The sequence below is a fragment of the Eublepharis macularius genome, chromosome 1, assembly GCF_028583425.1.
Source record: "Eublepharis macularius isolate TG4126 chromosome 1, MPM_Emac_v1.0, whole genome shotgun sequence".
Lineage (NCBI taxonomy): Eukaryota > Metazoa > Chordata > Lepidosauria > Squamata > Eublepharidae > Eublepharis > Eublepharis macularius.
The window spans coordinates 44,649,315-44,665,856 of NC_072790.1; the positions used below are offsets into that span (position 1 = coordinate 44,649,315).

General features: G+C 42.7%; 1 protein-coding gene across 5 annotated transcripts in view; it reads right to left on the reverse strand.

Annotated features, from left to right (window-relative positions):
• Positions 1-16,542, reverse strand: part of VSNL1 (visinin like 1) — a 130,359-nt gene that overhangs the window by 91,527 nt on the left and 22,290 nt on the right. The window lies entirely within an intron of this gene.

Below are 16,542 nucleotides of genomic sequence, written 5' to 3' on the forward strand. Positions count from 1 at the left end.
GAGTGGACTCAAAGTGGCTTACGCCATAAGAAAGCAACAGGTCTTAAATACGTGCATACGAAACCTCACAAATCTACCGAGCAAAACCAAACTAATCAACAGAAGATGGAAAGGAACCAGAACAGATAGTAAAATCTCTGCCCCTGATGACAACGGTCTCTTTCCAAGCACTTCTTCCCTTCTAGGAGGAGCTGGAAGGAGGGACAGAGCAGGCATACCTTCTTAGAGTCAGAAAGATTCTTTCTATCAAAATGTGGCTTGTATATCGTAGCTCTGCTGGAGTACCACGATTATGTACATTGCAGCATTTTTTTCTTGAAGGCTGTTTGACAGAGACCTTCATTTCAGATGCCAGGAACTTGCCTTTTGCATTCTGTTCAATTCACAAAAAACTGTCATCGTCCCCCGCCCTGTATGGATAGGAAAGGCTTAGAATCTAATGGTCTACTAAATCTAAATGTATGGCTCTATTCTAACAAGGAAATAAACACTATGAAATATGACTAGGTTGTTTGGGACTCAATTAAATGGAGTTTCAGTTAAATGGAGTTCTGGATCAGGTACAAGGTTTTGGCTTAAACCTATAAAGCCATTAACGGAATGGGACCTACATATCTGCGGGACTGCCTCTCATCATATTTTCCCCAGAGGGTGTTGCAATCAGCCGACAAACAACTGCTGGTGGTCCCTGGTGCCAGGGAAGCTTGCCTAGTGTCATGGCCCAGTCTGAGCTCAGTGAGAGCGAGGACTCCTCCTCAGGAGGAGAGGGGCTTCGTGTAGCTGGCCCTGAGTCAGCAGAGGCTGGCAATCAGGAGCCACAGCTGCTGGCTAATCGGAGCCTACAGCCAGCAGCTGAAGCAGAGCCATCAGTACTCTCCAGCCCCAGCACCACAGAGGAAGCTCAGCCAGGGACTTCCACAGGGGAAGCTCAGTCAGGAACTGCCAGCACCACAGGGGAAGCCCAGACAGGGGCTTCCACCCCCCCAGGTTCGCCTGTGTAAAGAACGCCACAGACAAAGGCTGAGGCTGGAGCTGTAGGACAGACGGCGCAGTGCTCGCCTCCTGAACTGACGCCAGCTGCTGGAGAGTGATGATGAGTAGCAGTAGGATGGAGCCCCAGCAGCTGGCTGTAATCCTTGCCTGGCTATAAAAACTAAGCTGAGGGAACTGCCAGGTGTGGAAGCAATGTGTTGACTACTTGCAACCATTCCGTGTTCCTTGCTCGTGCCTGCTTTTGGACCTGATGCTATTGGTAACTGACCTTGGACTGTACCTGACCTAGCTCCTGGACTCACTCCTGTTGTTATCTCTTGCTCTGACCACTGTTCTGACTTGGCTCTTGCTCCTGGAACTCCCCATTGGACTTGGTGTTGAGGTTTGGACTTGAACCACCCTGCTTGGGCTGGCCCAGCCCGTGACACCTAGCCTTGACCAGAACCAGGGCCTTTTTGGTCCTGGTGCCAACCTGGTGGAACCCCATTTGCTGAAACTCAAGCCCAGTGTGATTTGTTATTTTTCTGCCTGGCCTGTAAGAGAGATGTTCTGCCAGGCATATGGTTGAGGTTGGGGCTTGATCGAACTTTCTTGCTGGTCTCCTGTTGAGGGGAAAGAATATCCCTTCACCCTGTTTTTTCAATGGTTGGTCCACCATCATTTCACTATCCCCCACCCTGGGGGCTGCCCTCTAGAGCTGTCCTTTTACTGAATTGTATGTTTATTTGATATGTGTCTTAGTGTGAATTATATGATTGATGTTATGTGCTCTGAGCCCGCTTGTGAGGAGAGCGGACTATAAGACTAATCAATTAATCAGACAGGGCCACAGAGCTTGAGAGGCAGATCTTCACAGGCTGGATGGAAAGTATGATTGTGCAACATTTTCACCTTAATAGTATTTATTTTATTTTAATAATTTTACTCTCTTATAAATAATGTTTATAAAATTTTTTCTACTGCTACAAAGGGACCTTCTGAGAATCAGTGGCACCTTGTCAGATTCAAAATTATGCCTTCAGAGATGAGGTGGACAGCAACTAGAGACATGGCATTTCAGTGGTGGCACCTTGCCTCTGGAATGCCCTTCCCCGTGAGTCTTGCCTGGCCCCTATTTTCTTTTAGGTGCCAGGACAAAGCACATCTTTAATTAGCAGCTTTACGGCTTATTTCATTATCCGCTTCTGTTTTATGGATAATTGTTATGCTGTTTATGTCCAATGGCTTGTTTTTATATTGTTACATTGTTTTAATTGAAAGCAGGACTCTGAAAAGGCAGCAGAGAAATATTCTGATAATCAATCAATCAATCAATCAATCAATCAATCAATCAATCAATCAATCAATCAATCAATCAATCAATCAATCAATCAATCAGAGAATAAATACAAAGAAAAAAACAAACTATGGGTAAAGGATGCTCAGATGTCAGGAAAACATAACATTAAAAGTGATCCATCTCTGTGTCAGCCAGGGCTCATTTCGAGGGGGAACACACAGTTCTGGCAGTTCCCCAAAGAGGTCACAAGTCAGGGGGCCCTGCCCACCTAACTCTTGGCTATTTTGGGCCTGTTTCGTCTTGGATTGGGGCCGAAACAGCCCAGATCGGGCCTCTGATGGGTGGTGGATCACTCTCCTGTTCAGCGGTGGCCCAATCCTGACCATTTTGGGCCCCTTTTCAGCCATTTTCAGCCCCTTTTTGGGCCCAATTTTGGCCTTGAATGGCCAGGATTGGGTCCAAAGCAGCTAGGCTAGGTGATGCCAAGGGGTGTGGCATATGCAAATCAGTTATGCTAATGACACATTTCCGGTGATGGCAAGGGACGTGGCATATGCAAATGAGTTATGCTAATGAGTTCCTCCAGCTCTTTTTCTACGAAATGACCCCTGGTGTCAGCACAGCAAAAAAATACTTTGTGTTCCCAATAAAGGAGCTTCATTATTATTCCATGAACTTTACAAAAGTCCTGTAAGCCCCAAAAGCTCAATGTGGTTAGGAACAAGTAACGATGAGATATAAAAGAGCTGGGGTGTGGGTTAGTCCCTTTCTCCTTCAGATCAAATTCAGGTCCTACCTACAGAAAACATGACTCATATAATATTTTTAATTCATATAAGACCAAAGAAAACATATGTATAGTGCAATCCTATGTGGGGGTAGCTGCAAGTGCTTAAGAAGCCAATGAGACCCCACCTCAGGGTGTCTGCCCGCTACGCCAGTGTAAACCCTACTTACATTAGTTCTCTTTGGTGCTGCTATGCCTGGGTTTTCTGCCTGGGCCCAGCCATCGTGGCTGGTAACAGGCAGATCTGCGGCATAAACCCTTGTGCTGGTGGGCTGGAGGGGGGGCAGGGGCACAAGTCAGTCGGCTCCCTAAGCTGTTTTGGCGGAACGTTATGCCATGAAAAATGATGGCATAGCCCATAGGCACCCATTGCAAAGAAAGTCACCTCTCCCCTGCACCTGGCCCCACTCAAGCAACCCAGCAGAGCACAGGATGCTGACTACCACGGCAACCCACCCACTTGTGCCCCTGCAGTGGCTGAGCCCCCTCCCTGGTGGCCAATCAGTCTCCCACCCACCCTACATAACCTCCAGCTGAGACACCCATGAACCCAGATAAGTAGGGATGCTGCTGGAGGCTCTGCCCAAGAGGTCTCTGCCATGGAGACTTAATGTGTGAGGCAGAAAAGAGTGTATACAATGGTGGAACAAGAGTACACAGGGAGAACTTTGTAAAAATAGGGCTGTTCCTTGCATTCCCACACATCAGGAGAGCCAAGTGCATAATGTTTGACTAACAACTAACAGCCAAGTTCCCTTACAGGTTACCTGTCTCCTGAATCCTGGCTTGGGGAGGGAAGAGGGCGCTCCAGTAGGTAAGAAGGAGCCAGCTGCCCCACCTTGCTCATTCACACGGGCCTCCCCTCTCCCCTCACTGGTACCCCCTCCAAGCGCTGGCCTCTGTGGTTGAAGATCACCAGTGTGGGGGACATGTCTCCTGCCTGCAAGCCAACATGGCCCATGTCTGCCATACAGGCAGTCACCGAGGGAGCTGTGCTGGACACAGCTGTTTTTTGGGGGGCTTCCAGCAGCCCAAGTCAGAGCTTCATTCGGACTCCCTTGGCCGGGCTCCCCCCTTGAGCTCCTTTGGAGGGAGGTGCCTCTGTAGGGGTGTGGTGAGCCTGATTGCAGGTGTCTTTTTTTCCTTTGTAGAAAGGGCAGGGGAGTAGCACTGGCAGTGGGCAATAGCAATCATGCTATTCCCTATTGCTTTCCCTTCCACTCGTGGTGCTGTCAACTGCAACCATCCTACAATTGGTGGCTTCTGCCAGTGTTGACTGGACAACTAGGGAGCATTCTCTCCTGGCTGTGCCTGGCCCCGCTTGCCATGCCAGCGTTGCAAGCTTGTGAAAGTCCTTTGGGAGGGAATGAGCAGCGCCAGGGTTCCACAGGCACCCGCACAACAACAGGGAGCCGAGGCTTAGGACTGCACTGCCCTCCAAAACCTTAAGAACTTCAACATTGACTTACTACTTCTCTGCCTGAATATAATTTTCCCAGTTCGATTGAGTGGAGATTATGAAAGGGGTGGTGTAAAGTACAGAAATTCTGCAGCAGAGCGAAGAACCATTCAGCATCTACTGTGAAGTCTCTACATCTGCTACCCTCTGTGTCATACAACTGATTTACTGGGCTCGTGTCCAATGCAGCCTACACTGAAGACAAAGCCTACTGTGATGTCAACCCTGCAGAAGATCACATTTCTTTTCCGGCTGAGATTCTGTGAGGCCTCCGAGTGTTGACTATTGCTGGGGAGTTTCTAAGCGCATGCTTGCAACGTTCTGTCTTTCCAAGCAAAAGCACAATGAACTTTTCCTTTTGTATGACCTGGCTTCTACGCAAGTACACCATACACATAGGTGCACCTTGGAGCGCAGGAATGACAGCTAGCACATTGTTAATGAGAACTGTGAGAAGAGTTCACAGTAGGTGTGAATGGAATCCCCTTAACACCCTTCCTTTAGAGTTCCCTGTGGTTCTTTGCGAAATCATTATGGTTGTTTGTTTTAGAAACACTTTGAAACCGATTTTAGGCTTAGCAGCTGTGATACTACAAGGAACCATTACAATTACATCATTCTTTAAGGTCACAAGTGCTAGAATTTCAACTCAAGCCCTATATGAAGCCCAATAGTGTTGCATGTAGTTAAGGCAGGATTTGTCAAAAAGGCACAGCAGAAGAAACATTTGTTCATATTTGATTCTTCCAATTTTTTTTTTAAAGTTAGCATAATACAGCAATGCTTTTTAGCCTCAACCCAAAATTGACTATAAAATGTATAATACAATCAGGGCTCATTTCCAGTGGAAATGCACAGGAATGCAGTTCCGGTAGTTCCTCCAACAGTCAGGTGGACTTTTGGACATTTTGGGCCATTTAGGCCTCGATTGGGGCCATAACAGCCCGAATTGGGGCCGAAACAGCCCAGGTCATGTCAGTACCAAGCGGGTGAACCCTCCCCTGCCTGATACCGACCATTTGGGCCTCTTACGGCCTGGATTGGGGCCAAAACGGCACAGATCGGGTTGGAGCTGGGCTGGGGAAAGCTCCCCTGCCCAGCACTGACCCGGTCCCAGTCATTTTGGCCCCAAAGCATGCCCATTTCCACCAAAAACACCAGGATTGGGTTGGTACCTGGCGGGGGACCCCTCCCCAGCCTGGCACCAACAGGATCTGGGCTGTTTTGGGCCCAATTCAGGCCAAAATGTGCCCCAAATTGCCATTTTGAACCATTTTGGGCCCATTTTGGCCTGGATTGGGGACAAAATGGCCCTGATCGGGCCACTGCCAGGTGGAGGAACACTCCCCCATCTTGCAGCAGCTGAATCCCGGCCATTTTGGCCCAATCAAGAGACGTGGCATATGCTAATGATTTATGCTAATAAGTTCCTGTCGCTCTTTTTCTAGGAAATGACCCCTGAATACAATGATTTGCAAGCAGGGTGGATAAAAATCAATCATTGAAAAAAAAATCAGATTTTTTTAAATTTGAGGAAAAATCTATCTAAAGATAGTTTTCTGTTTACAATACATTATAGTCCAAAGGCTATCATCATGAAATAAGGATTCGTTTTTAATTATGTAGAGTTAGGCTGTATATTCATGCAATGCTTAATTTTTTTGTTAAACGAATTCTATTAATCCATTCACAACATCATGCTCTTCCAGAGGTTTCTGTAAGATTATTGGGCAATTTTTCTATCGAGAAGATATTATCACAGATGCTTGGTTTTACAGTTCTCAAAACTGTGAATTTGTGTCTGCAGATACCACGTCTCTACTTGACAGCAAAAAGGTTATAAAATAAACATACACAGTTGAGAAAAGGACCCTAATCCCATTGTTCCTGTGCAAATCTTTGTACACAGAACCAGCCCCTTACCTCTTAAGTGCTAAGTTTCAAAAAGTCAATGAACATAAGATGGTTGGGAGTTGAATAGATCTGCACAAGAATCTAAGTGTGAGGAGCCTTTATGTAGAAAACCATAATTTAAATCTAATCTTACTGACTAGTGATTTAAATCATGATTTAAATCAATTTGATTGATTGATGAGGGTTTTCCAGAAAAATTGGAAAATTTTCCAATGCCCTAAACCAGTATTACCCAACCAGGGTTCCGCAAAACATTGTCAGAGGATCCACAAGAAATAGTGGACAATAAAAATTTCAAAATACCGTGAAACATTCCAAATGTCCTTTAAAATATTCCACTTATTAAGGATATGTTTAGTTGTATTGTTCCTATGTTTGACTTGCATTATTACAGAGCACTGAGAATACAAATGACAATTTAGCAGTAGTTCAAATGCTTTCATAAGCAGGAGTTCCTTGGGATTTGAAAAATTAATTTAGGGATTCCTCCATGGTAAAAGGTTGGGAAACCCTGTTCTAAACAGAATATGATTTAGTACATTGATCTGGCTTAAGTAGTAAACAACATTTAAAAGTGCCCCATGTTAATTTTATGTCCCGACTGTTGCAAATACTGGAACTAAAATACTCGATATGGAAAAAGAAATTAAACCAACTGTGGTTTAAATGTTATATTCAAAAAGTTTAGAGCTTTGTGTCAAAATTATTCTTTCTGGAATAATACTTGGAAATAAATTAAACCACAATTGCTTAAATTTAAACCACAGTTAAATGCACTTTAATTTAAAGGGGAAAGGGCCCCAAAACTGTTGGAGATCACTGGGGCACATCGGTTTCACTGTCCCTATCTATGGCATCACTGGCATTACTTGCTAGTTTCTATCAGATTGGTGATTATAACTTGCCTTCTACCTATGATTAACAGCCTCAAGGTGAAGCCTGAAGTTCTTTCAGAATTACAACTGATCTCCAGACTACCCAGATCAGTTCCTGGTGGAATATAACAATAATAATAATAACATTCAATTTATACACCACTCTTCAGGACAACTTAACGTCCACTCAGAGTGGTTTACAAAGTACGTTATTATTATCCCCACAACAATCACCTTGTGAGGTGGGTGGGGCTGAGAGAGCTCCTAGAAACTGACAACCCAAGGTTACCCAGCTGGCTTCAAGTGGAAGAGAAGGGTATCAAACCCAGTTCTCCAGATTAGAGTTCTGCGATCTTAACCACTACACCAAAACGGCATCTTAAGAGAGCAGACTCCATGGCATATCATGTCTCTTTATCTCCCTTCCCAAACTCTGCTGTTCCCAGGCACCGCCTTCAAATCTCCAGGAAATTCCTAAGTTGGAGCTGGCAAAGTTATGTTCAACCATGTGTGACATAAAATAGGAATTTTAGCTTTGGTTTTGTTTTGCTCTCTCTAGCCAGTCAAGTGAATTTTTTTATCTGGATTATTATATATATTTGTGGTTGTATTGTGTTCCATTGCCCCCTATTTAAAAATCAATAATGTTATATATACTTTCCCATACAATTGCTAGGAATAATAACCTAGAAAAAAAACAAATTACAACTTTGAAACTGTCAAGCTTCTACGATATCATTATTAGTTTTATTTAACAATGAAACTTCAGAAATGGAAAATTTTCCATAGGACTAAGGCACTGCAGAAAATTGGCAATACCACATCTCTGGTTTTAAGGACGTAAAAATGACTGAATTCCATTCCCAGGCTGTATATGACAACATCCAGGAATGCTTTAAATATGATCCAGCGTGATAAAGTGGTTAGAGTGTAAGACTAGGGAAATGTTTCAATCCCTACTGCACCACTGAAGCTTTTTGGGTGACCTTCAATCACTCACTCTCTTTCAAATTAACCTACCCCACAGGGTTGTATAGTGAGGATAAAATGGAGGAGGGGGGACCTATGTTGTAAACTGCTTTCAGTACCGATTGGGAAGAAAAAACAGGGCAGGGCTGACAAATCCCAGGTGCCAAGTTGTGTGATGGAGTCCAGAAATTTCATTGTGGAACTTAGTTTTTTCAGCAGTGATTTGTGTTCAGTAACACTCAACATTTATCAGTGGAAGTACAAAGGGTTGGATCCAACCAGCTTTTCTTCTGTTGAAAAAGGGAGGAAAGGGTCCCCTTTGACCACCAAAAGGGATATGTTTGGGATCACAGGACCTACACAAACAAAAGCCATGTGGAATGAGAGCTATAAATAGGGAAGGAGCTGGCCAAGACTAGAGCTGGGCACGAATCCTAATACGGACCAAAAAAGTGCATGAACCGGGCCAGTTCGTAGTTCATGAAAACACGATTCGTGGGGCTGCATTTCCCACAAACTCCATGACTTTTTTTGCCTGGTTCGTGAGAGTCGTGACCGGGGGACTGTCTGTTTCACACACCCTCGGCTGAAGGCGGTGCGGGGTGTGTGAAACAGACGGCCTCCTTCTCCTGCCACCCATGAGTGGCAGAAGAAGGGAGCTATCACTTTCACATACCCCACGCCGGGTTCAGCCAATCGGCTGAAGGCAGCACAGGGTGTGTGAAAGTGACAGCTCCCTTCTCCTGCCACCCGTGAGCAGCAGGAGAAGGGGGCTGCCTGTTTCAAACGCTCCCCGCTAGCTTCACCCTGTTATGCCAATATAGATTAAGATCATATGCCAATAATCAATACTGAACAATACTAGGCCTAACTTCTATACTCTCTAGATGAACTTTTAAACTTTACATGAACTTTCAGTGTATTTTTTCTATGTATAAGGTAATTCAACAGGTGTGCTTTCATCCTTTGACAATTAATTAAAATAGTGGACTCTACTGAGATTGATGTTCCTCTATCAGAGATTCAACCAATGGTGATCGTCCAACTTAACTTTTCCTGACACTTGTTAGAGATTTGTAGTTTTGTTGTGCAGTTCAGATTATGACATAATTTTTTAACTAATTGGAAGGCTGTACTATGAAATTATGAATATTCAGTGAAGTGTCAAACCAATCAATATTTGTTTGTGCTATCATGTGAATAGACCCTAAATATTTACATATGATTAGGTATATAATTGCAAACACAGAAAGAATAAGCAGGGTACTGATGGAAGAAATCTCTTGGGAGAATCTAGGTGAGAAACTATTTCTACCTATGTATTTCATAGAAACTTTGAGCAATGTAAACTTAGGATTTATTGAGAAATGTTAGTGAACTTATTTCTTATTGCCTTTCTATGTTCTATTGTTATAGGATTCATATTAATAGCCATTTATAATTTGATTGCTTGCTTCATTAAAAAACTAGGGTGTATTTTCAATAAAGTGAAATAAACTCTAGATTGGTGTCTGTGTGTTTGATAAGGAGTTGCAAAGCAATATTGAACCCTATATAAATAAATGTACTGATAAACAGCTGGTTCAAAGAACTTATCTGTTCTAACTAACTGTTTTCTGCTTCCCCGGAGAGAGATCCATCTTTCTCTTGGCAAGTTGAAACTTGGTTTTAGACACGGGAACTGACTCGTTACAACCCAATTGGATGAAGCCGGTGTGGGGTGTCTTGAAAGTGACAGCCTTCCTCTTGCAAGTGAAGGGAGAAGGCTGCAATTTTCGAACACCCTGGGCTGGCTTCACCTAATCGGATGAAGCCAGCATGGGGTGTTTTGAAACTGACAGCCTTCTCCTGCTGCTTCCGACAGGAGAAGGGGGCTGTCAGTTTAAAACACCCCGAGCCGGCTTCAGCAGCCGGCGCAGGGTGTTCAAAATTCCACGAACCACGAACTGATTTGTGAACTAGGGAAAGTTCATGGAAATTTGTGGTTCGTGGAATGTGACGAACCACTAATCACATGGTTCAGGGTTTTTTTTTATTCGTGCCCATGCCTAACCAAGATTGAGCAAAAAAAGCTGGCTGAATCCAACTCAAAGTTTATCTATCAGAATACTTGCAAGAAGTTCTTGTCATTGTTTGCATATAAACTTAACTTTATGCAATGCAGTGATGATGGGTGAACTCATTTCTCAACCAGTTGCCTTCTATACTGCTTAGGGTTGCCAGCACTACCTTGGCAAATATATTTTGAGGACAGTGACTGTGGGAAGGTGGTGTTGAGAGAGGATGTGACGTTTCTAGGTGCACTCTAAGAATTTCTTCTGACCTTTTCGCTGAGAACCATAAACACGGGAGGAAATTCCTAGAGCATAATTATGAAGGCCATTTCTCCCCTGCTTCCTAATTTCTTGAGGTTGAGGGATGAAGGGTGCGGGGATTTGCCCACTGGCTAGTGTCAGGCCTAATACTGCTTCTATGATTCAATTAAATGAAACTTTGTAAAGCAATGATGTAATTCTGAGAAACTGTGGAGAAGTTCGGTAGAGTTAGAGGTTAGCTTTTTACTGTGGTGATGACAACAACCAGGATTGCTCCTACATTTATTAATATAACACAACGTATTTGTCATAGCTTCAATAAAATTATTAGAAACTGTTAAGAACAGATTTTGTGGTAGCAATAATCAGAAAAGATGGTCATTAAAATACAAAACCTGAATGATTTGGCACCTATAAAGTCTTTGGGTTGGCTCCTTGAGCCCAAGAAAATTTGTCAAGGTCTGAAACGGGCTATACATATATAAATAAACTAATAAATATTAACATATTAAGCTGCCCTATACAAAATCAGGCCACTGGTCCGTTTAGCTCAGTACGGTCTACTCTGCTTCACAATAACTCTCTCAAGTGTTAGGCAGAGAAAGGTCCTTCTCAGCATCTATCTCCTAAGATGCTTTAGTACTAGGTACTGAACCTAATACTATATTCAAAGTACAGGCTTTCTAACTGAGCCATGGCCCTTCAATTCCAGGAATACTTCAAACAAGTGTGTGTGTAGGTGTACATGGGAGGGTCAACACATAAAGAGCAAAATGTAAAATAAAGGAATTAGAAAACCCCAATGCCACAAATCTGTCCTACTGAATAAAGTGAGAAATTTTCCTTTGTAGTCAACATGCATAGGGACAGGCTGAACAAAATACCAGAAATGAAATGTAAAATTGTCAACAGAAGAAGATCTAACTTGACTTTCAGGTTTGCTTATTTGGGCCAAAAGCGCTTTTTGGCTAGGAATGGTATAGGCGGAAAGAAAATCACTGAAGGGGGAAACAGTATTTAAAGAGCAAAATGCAAAGACAATGCAACAAAATCCAAATAAATCTTAAAGAACCATTACTACAACGAATCAGGGCTGAGCAAAACTGGCAAGTTAGGTTAGAGGGTGAAGACTGAAACATCCAGGGAGTGCAAGCAGGCACGAAGTTGTCTTATCTGGTTATGTTTCTGCAGCTTTTGTTGCAAGAATGATACTGCTCACATTAAGCAATATTATAGAATTCATTCAGGAGCCTAATAAGGAATCAGACCAAAGCTGCTACCCTAAATGTCCTTACTTGGAAACTGGAATTCAGTCTTATCAAAAAAATCAGTAACACCCACTTATACATGTAAGATTGGAGTGAAACGGCAAGCCAAAATTTCCATTCTCTGGATTAGAAAATAGAGAGAGAGAGAACACAACAAGTACTACTGATTTTTAAGATTTCAAATAGATAACTTCTATTAGTTGGATAACAATTTTTTTTAGCAAGGTTAGAGTCCAGTAGCACCTTAGAGACCCAACGAGATTTCCAAGGTGTGAGCTTTTGAGAGTCAAAACTCCCTTCGTCAGACCAAGGGACCTGAATCTTGCTCTTCTACCACAGACCAACACAGCTATCTACCTGAAACTATTTTTTTTTCTTCTTCCCAGAAAGCCAGAAGTGAAACTTAATACTAGACACACCTTGTAAAGCCAGCACACAGTATTCTTTTCAGGATGCAGACAAGGCCTTTGAGATCACAGCCTGAAAGATCTAGCCTGTACACCGTATTGTGTAATTTCAGTTTGGTCTTAATAAAAGGTATTACAACGGCTTTTGTTTTTAGATAATACAACACTGAGGAAACCAGTGCTGAATAGATTTGGCATAGAAAGATAAACCAGCATAAGATGATTTATGAGAACTGGACTAATGTGTTCCGGAAGTAGAATCAAGGGCTCCATTTTGTCTCCTCAGCTAAACTGCATATTTTGTGTGTGAAGAAAGATGGAGGAAACCAAAGGTAACCTAGGTGGCCAAAGTACACAGAATGCTTCAGAATCCCACTGGCGAGAAGTGCTTAGTATCATCCCCTATAAAAAACTTAAAACCCATCTTTTGTGAGGAGAGACCTCCAATTCATTATTTTACTGAAACAGAAATTAATACTGTAACAGCGCTAAGATAGTACCTGTTGGGCCTTGCAAAGAACCTTTTACCTAAGTTTTCCAGTTCTGTCTTGAGAAATTCCTGGAGATTTGGGAGTGAGGTTTGGAGAGTGGAGAGAGTTTGGGGGGGGACGAGATATCACAGAGTCCACCTTCCAAAGCTTCCATTCCCTCCAAGGAGATCAGTTGTAATTCCAGGAGAACACTCAGCTCCATCTTGTTCTGGAACCTATTTCCTACCACCATGGCAGAAGGAAATCTTCAGATATTTGTCTGTTGCTTTTATTCCCCATACTGAATCTTCATGAAGCTGAGACATCTCGCCATTTCTTATGCTGAAGAAGTTCTGAACCACCCTTTTCCGATAGAAACTCAGACAGAATCCAGTCCTTCATTGTGTGGATTCCTGATAACCATTTGGGTTGGACTCCTCTAATCCTTTCCTGCTCATTTTGGAGTCCAAGATACAAGGGAAATTTCAAGCCAGTTGGAGAGTGAGGCACTGTCTACTTGGTTGGAAAGTTTCTTTAGCCACTGTATGTAGTAGACTCTGAAAGAAGTGGAACTTGTGGCAAGAGTGTCTGCTTGGGAGGACAGAATAGCTCATCAAACCCAGTGTGAGGGAGGAAAGGAGAAGGCAGAAAGCCAGCTGGCGAGAGAGAGATCCTACCTGGGTTGTAACATGGGTAGATCTGGAGAGAACAAACGAAGCACTGCAGAACAAGAGAAAAGACTGCCCTCTTCAAAAAGGCATATAGAAACATACAGGCATAGGCAGTCATAGCTTGAACAGAGGAAATAATAGCACTCCCTGTAGCCTTTTAAAACAGCTATCACAATAGGTATGTGGCTAGGATCTCTTAGCCCCGTAATTCAAGTAGCCATATATATTTCATCCTCCACCCCCCACCCACACACACCTGTTTTTTTCCAGGAACAACTTCCTTTTTTCACCTAGAAAAATGTTTACCTCAAAATGGAAATGGCACTCAAGAGCTTTTATCAAAGATTTATTTTAACATGTTCCTTTGCCTTGCCATTAACAATGAGCTATGCTCACATTGTCCTTGCTGTTCCTCCCTGAAGCTTCGTGCCCGCTTGGAGGGGGAAAGGGGAGCATATTGTACTACATAAAAAAATAGCTATGATGTAAAGGCTGGTCTCAAAAATAAAAAGATGAAAATAGCTGGAAGGGGGTTGGTTTTGTTGGCAGTAGAGGTGTCGATAATAGATTGTGAGCCAAGGATCCCATGCAAAATTTCCATTCCTGTGAAACAGGATAATCCGCATTTTGAAACGCAAGGCAGGGATAAAATGATGGAATAAATAAAAAGCAGCTTTGAAATGTAGAAATACATAGTATATAATGATACTAATCAGACTTCTATATTTTTAATAGTTGTATATAAAAACTGAGGAAATTACACAAGAAATAAGAAATGGTTTTAAATGTAATTGCTATGTGAAACTGCTGGAATCTAAAACAAAAATCTTACGTTCTTTCTCTGTTTTTGCTCTAATATTTGAATTAGTCCAAGTTGAAGCAATGTAAGTGAGAATATATTTCTTCAGTGTTTAGTGAGGTTAAAATGTATAAGGCATGTTTCTGTCAAAGGTAAACACTAGGCCCAATGGCTTGCACCCAGATCAGATGTTTCCACCAGCTAGCATTTCTACTCATGGAGCATCATTTTCCTGCCTCAGTGTGAAATGCCTCCCCAAATCCTATTCTTGGAGGAGAGGAGAACCCATGAAGCAAGATTTGGGGGGCATTTTGGTTTACCTTGGGAGGAGAAAGAAATTGCGCTGCATGTGCAGAAATCCTTGTGCCTGTGGAAACATTACTTTGGATCTGACCTAACGGCTTGAGTAGGAGAATTAAGAATGTTCTTCCTTTGAAATCAACAGTTGGCTGGATCATGTTCATCTGTGATTAGAATTTCATGGAATTTGCACAGGTAAACCACAACAGGATGTAGGACATAAGCCATTAAAAAATCCAATCCAGATGCCATTCAAGTTCAGGACAGAATCAGAAGGCAAGGTTTTCTGCATTAGCTCAAAGTCCTGTTCACTCTACATTTCTCTTATTACATCTGAGATCCTGGCAACTGCTACAAACATTCCTTCATTTCTGTTTCCTTAGTTATCTCTCTAGTCATCTCTCAGCATAACTATTGCTTCATTCTTCTTACCTGCCCCCCCCAGTCCCCTTTATTCAAAACACAGCTGCCAAAATGACTAATAGAATCACTTTGGCCTAGTGACACCCTTCCCTTAAACCCTTTTATTGCAAGCTCTTTATTACTCTCCATTCTATCTTTCTGCAGTTGTATCTTGTTATCTTCCTTTCTTTAATCTTTGTATCTTCAGCTCTGCCACCTGAAGGCCTTCTCCTCCTTTAGATCAATTTGGCCATTCTTGCTTGTTGCCCTGTATCTGTAACTCCTTCCCAAAATATTTGTATGGTATCACTTTTCTACTTTCTGCCCAACCTCAGCTTGTAATGTGTCCTTCCCATGGCATCTATGACTTACCTACTTAATGCCATCAGTCAACATGAACAATGAGCACAAAATCTAGGTATGATTTACTAGGATTTCTGTCTTGTTACTGCTACCTTTCCCATTGCTTCCCTCTCTTGGCTACCTCCAGTGTTTTCACAGAAAATGTATGAGCAGGTGCTATAGGAACTACAGCCGTTAGTGATCAATTTAGAGCTGCTCAGAGTAAGGACAACTGTGTTAATTTGCCTTGAGCCTTTACTTGAGTTCCTGTGCACACTCTTGATCCTTGTCCCTGACACATAGTGCACCAGAATTCTGGATATTTTGTTTAAAGTTTCCATTTTTAAAAAAGAAGTAATATAAGATGATCCTGAAACTCAACATGTGAAAAAAAACCCCATGTGATAATTTGAGGGTTAAGTGATTGTTAAAGCATCAAAGTGCATCATACCTTGTACTTGTAAAGTAAATTAACTATGGTTGTTGTGGGTTTTCCGGGCTGTATTGCCGTGGTCTTGGCATTGTAGTTCCTGACGTTTCGCCAGCAGCTGTGGCTGGCATCTTCAGAGGTGTAGCACCAAAATGTAATCTCAGTGAGAGATCTCTGTCTTTTGGTGCTACACCTCTGAAGATGCCAGCCACAGCTGCTGGCGAAACGTCAGGAACTACAATGCCAAGACCACGGCAATACAGCCCGGAAAACCCACAACAACCATCGTTCTCCGGCCGTGAAAGCCTTCGACAATAAATTAACTATGTTTGCAACTGTAGTCTAAAATGTATCTGTGGGAGGCTATAAGGCAGAGGCCTGGTTATCAGCTAGGCCTCTCTCCCAATTGGGGTTGTCAAATCCAGCTTGGGAAATTTCTGGAGATTTGGGGGTGGTGCCAAGGAAGGGCAGAATTTGGGGAGGGGAGGAAGGATGGTATGGATGTGGTGCCATGGTCAGCCTTCGGAAGCTAACATTTCCTCCAAGGGAACTGATCTCTATAGTCTCTGTAGTCCTGAAGTTCTCCCAGGATTATAACCGTAATTTTGGTTTGGTCTTTATAAAAAGTACTATAATGGCTTTTGCTTTTAGATAATACAGTGCTGGGGAAACCAGTGCCAAATAGATTTGACACAGATAGTTAAATAGGTGTGGGAGAACTTCAGGAAGTTGGTAATCCTAAACTCAATTGTAAGGGAGCATGTAGCAGTAGTGCTGAGATAAAATCTTTCTTTACATCTGTGCAACAACAGAAATAAGATTGATGAGGCAGATTTATGACTGGCCGAGGCCAAACAAATCT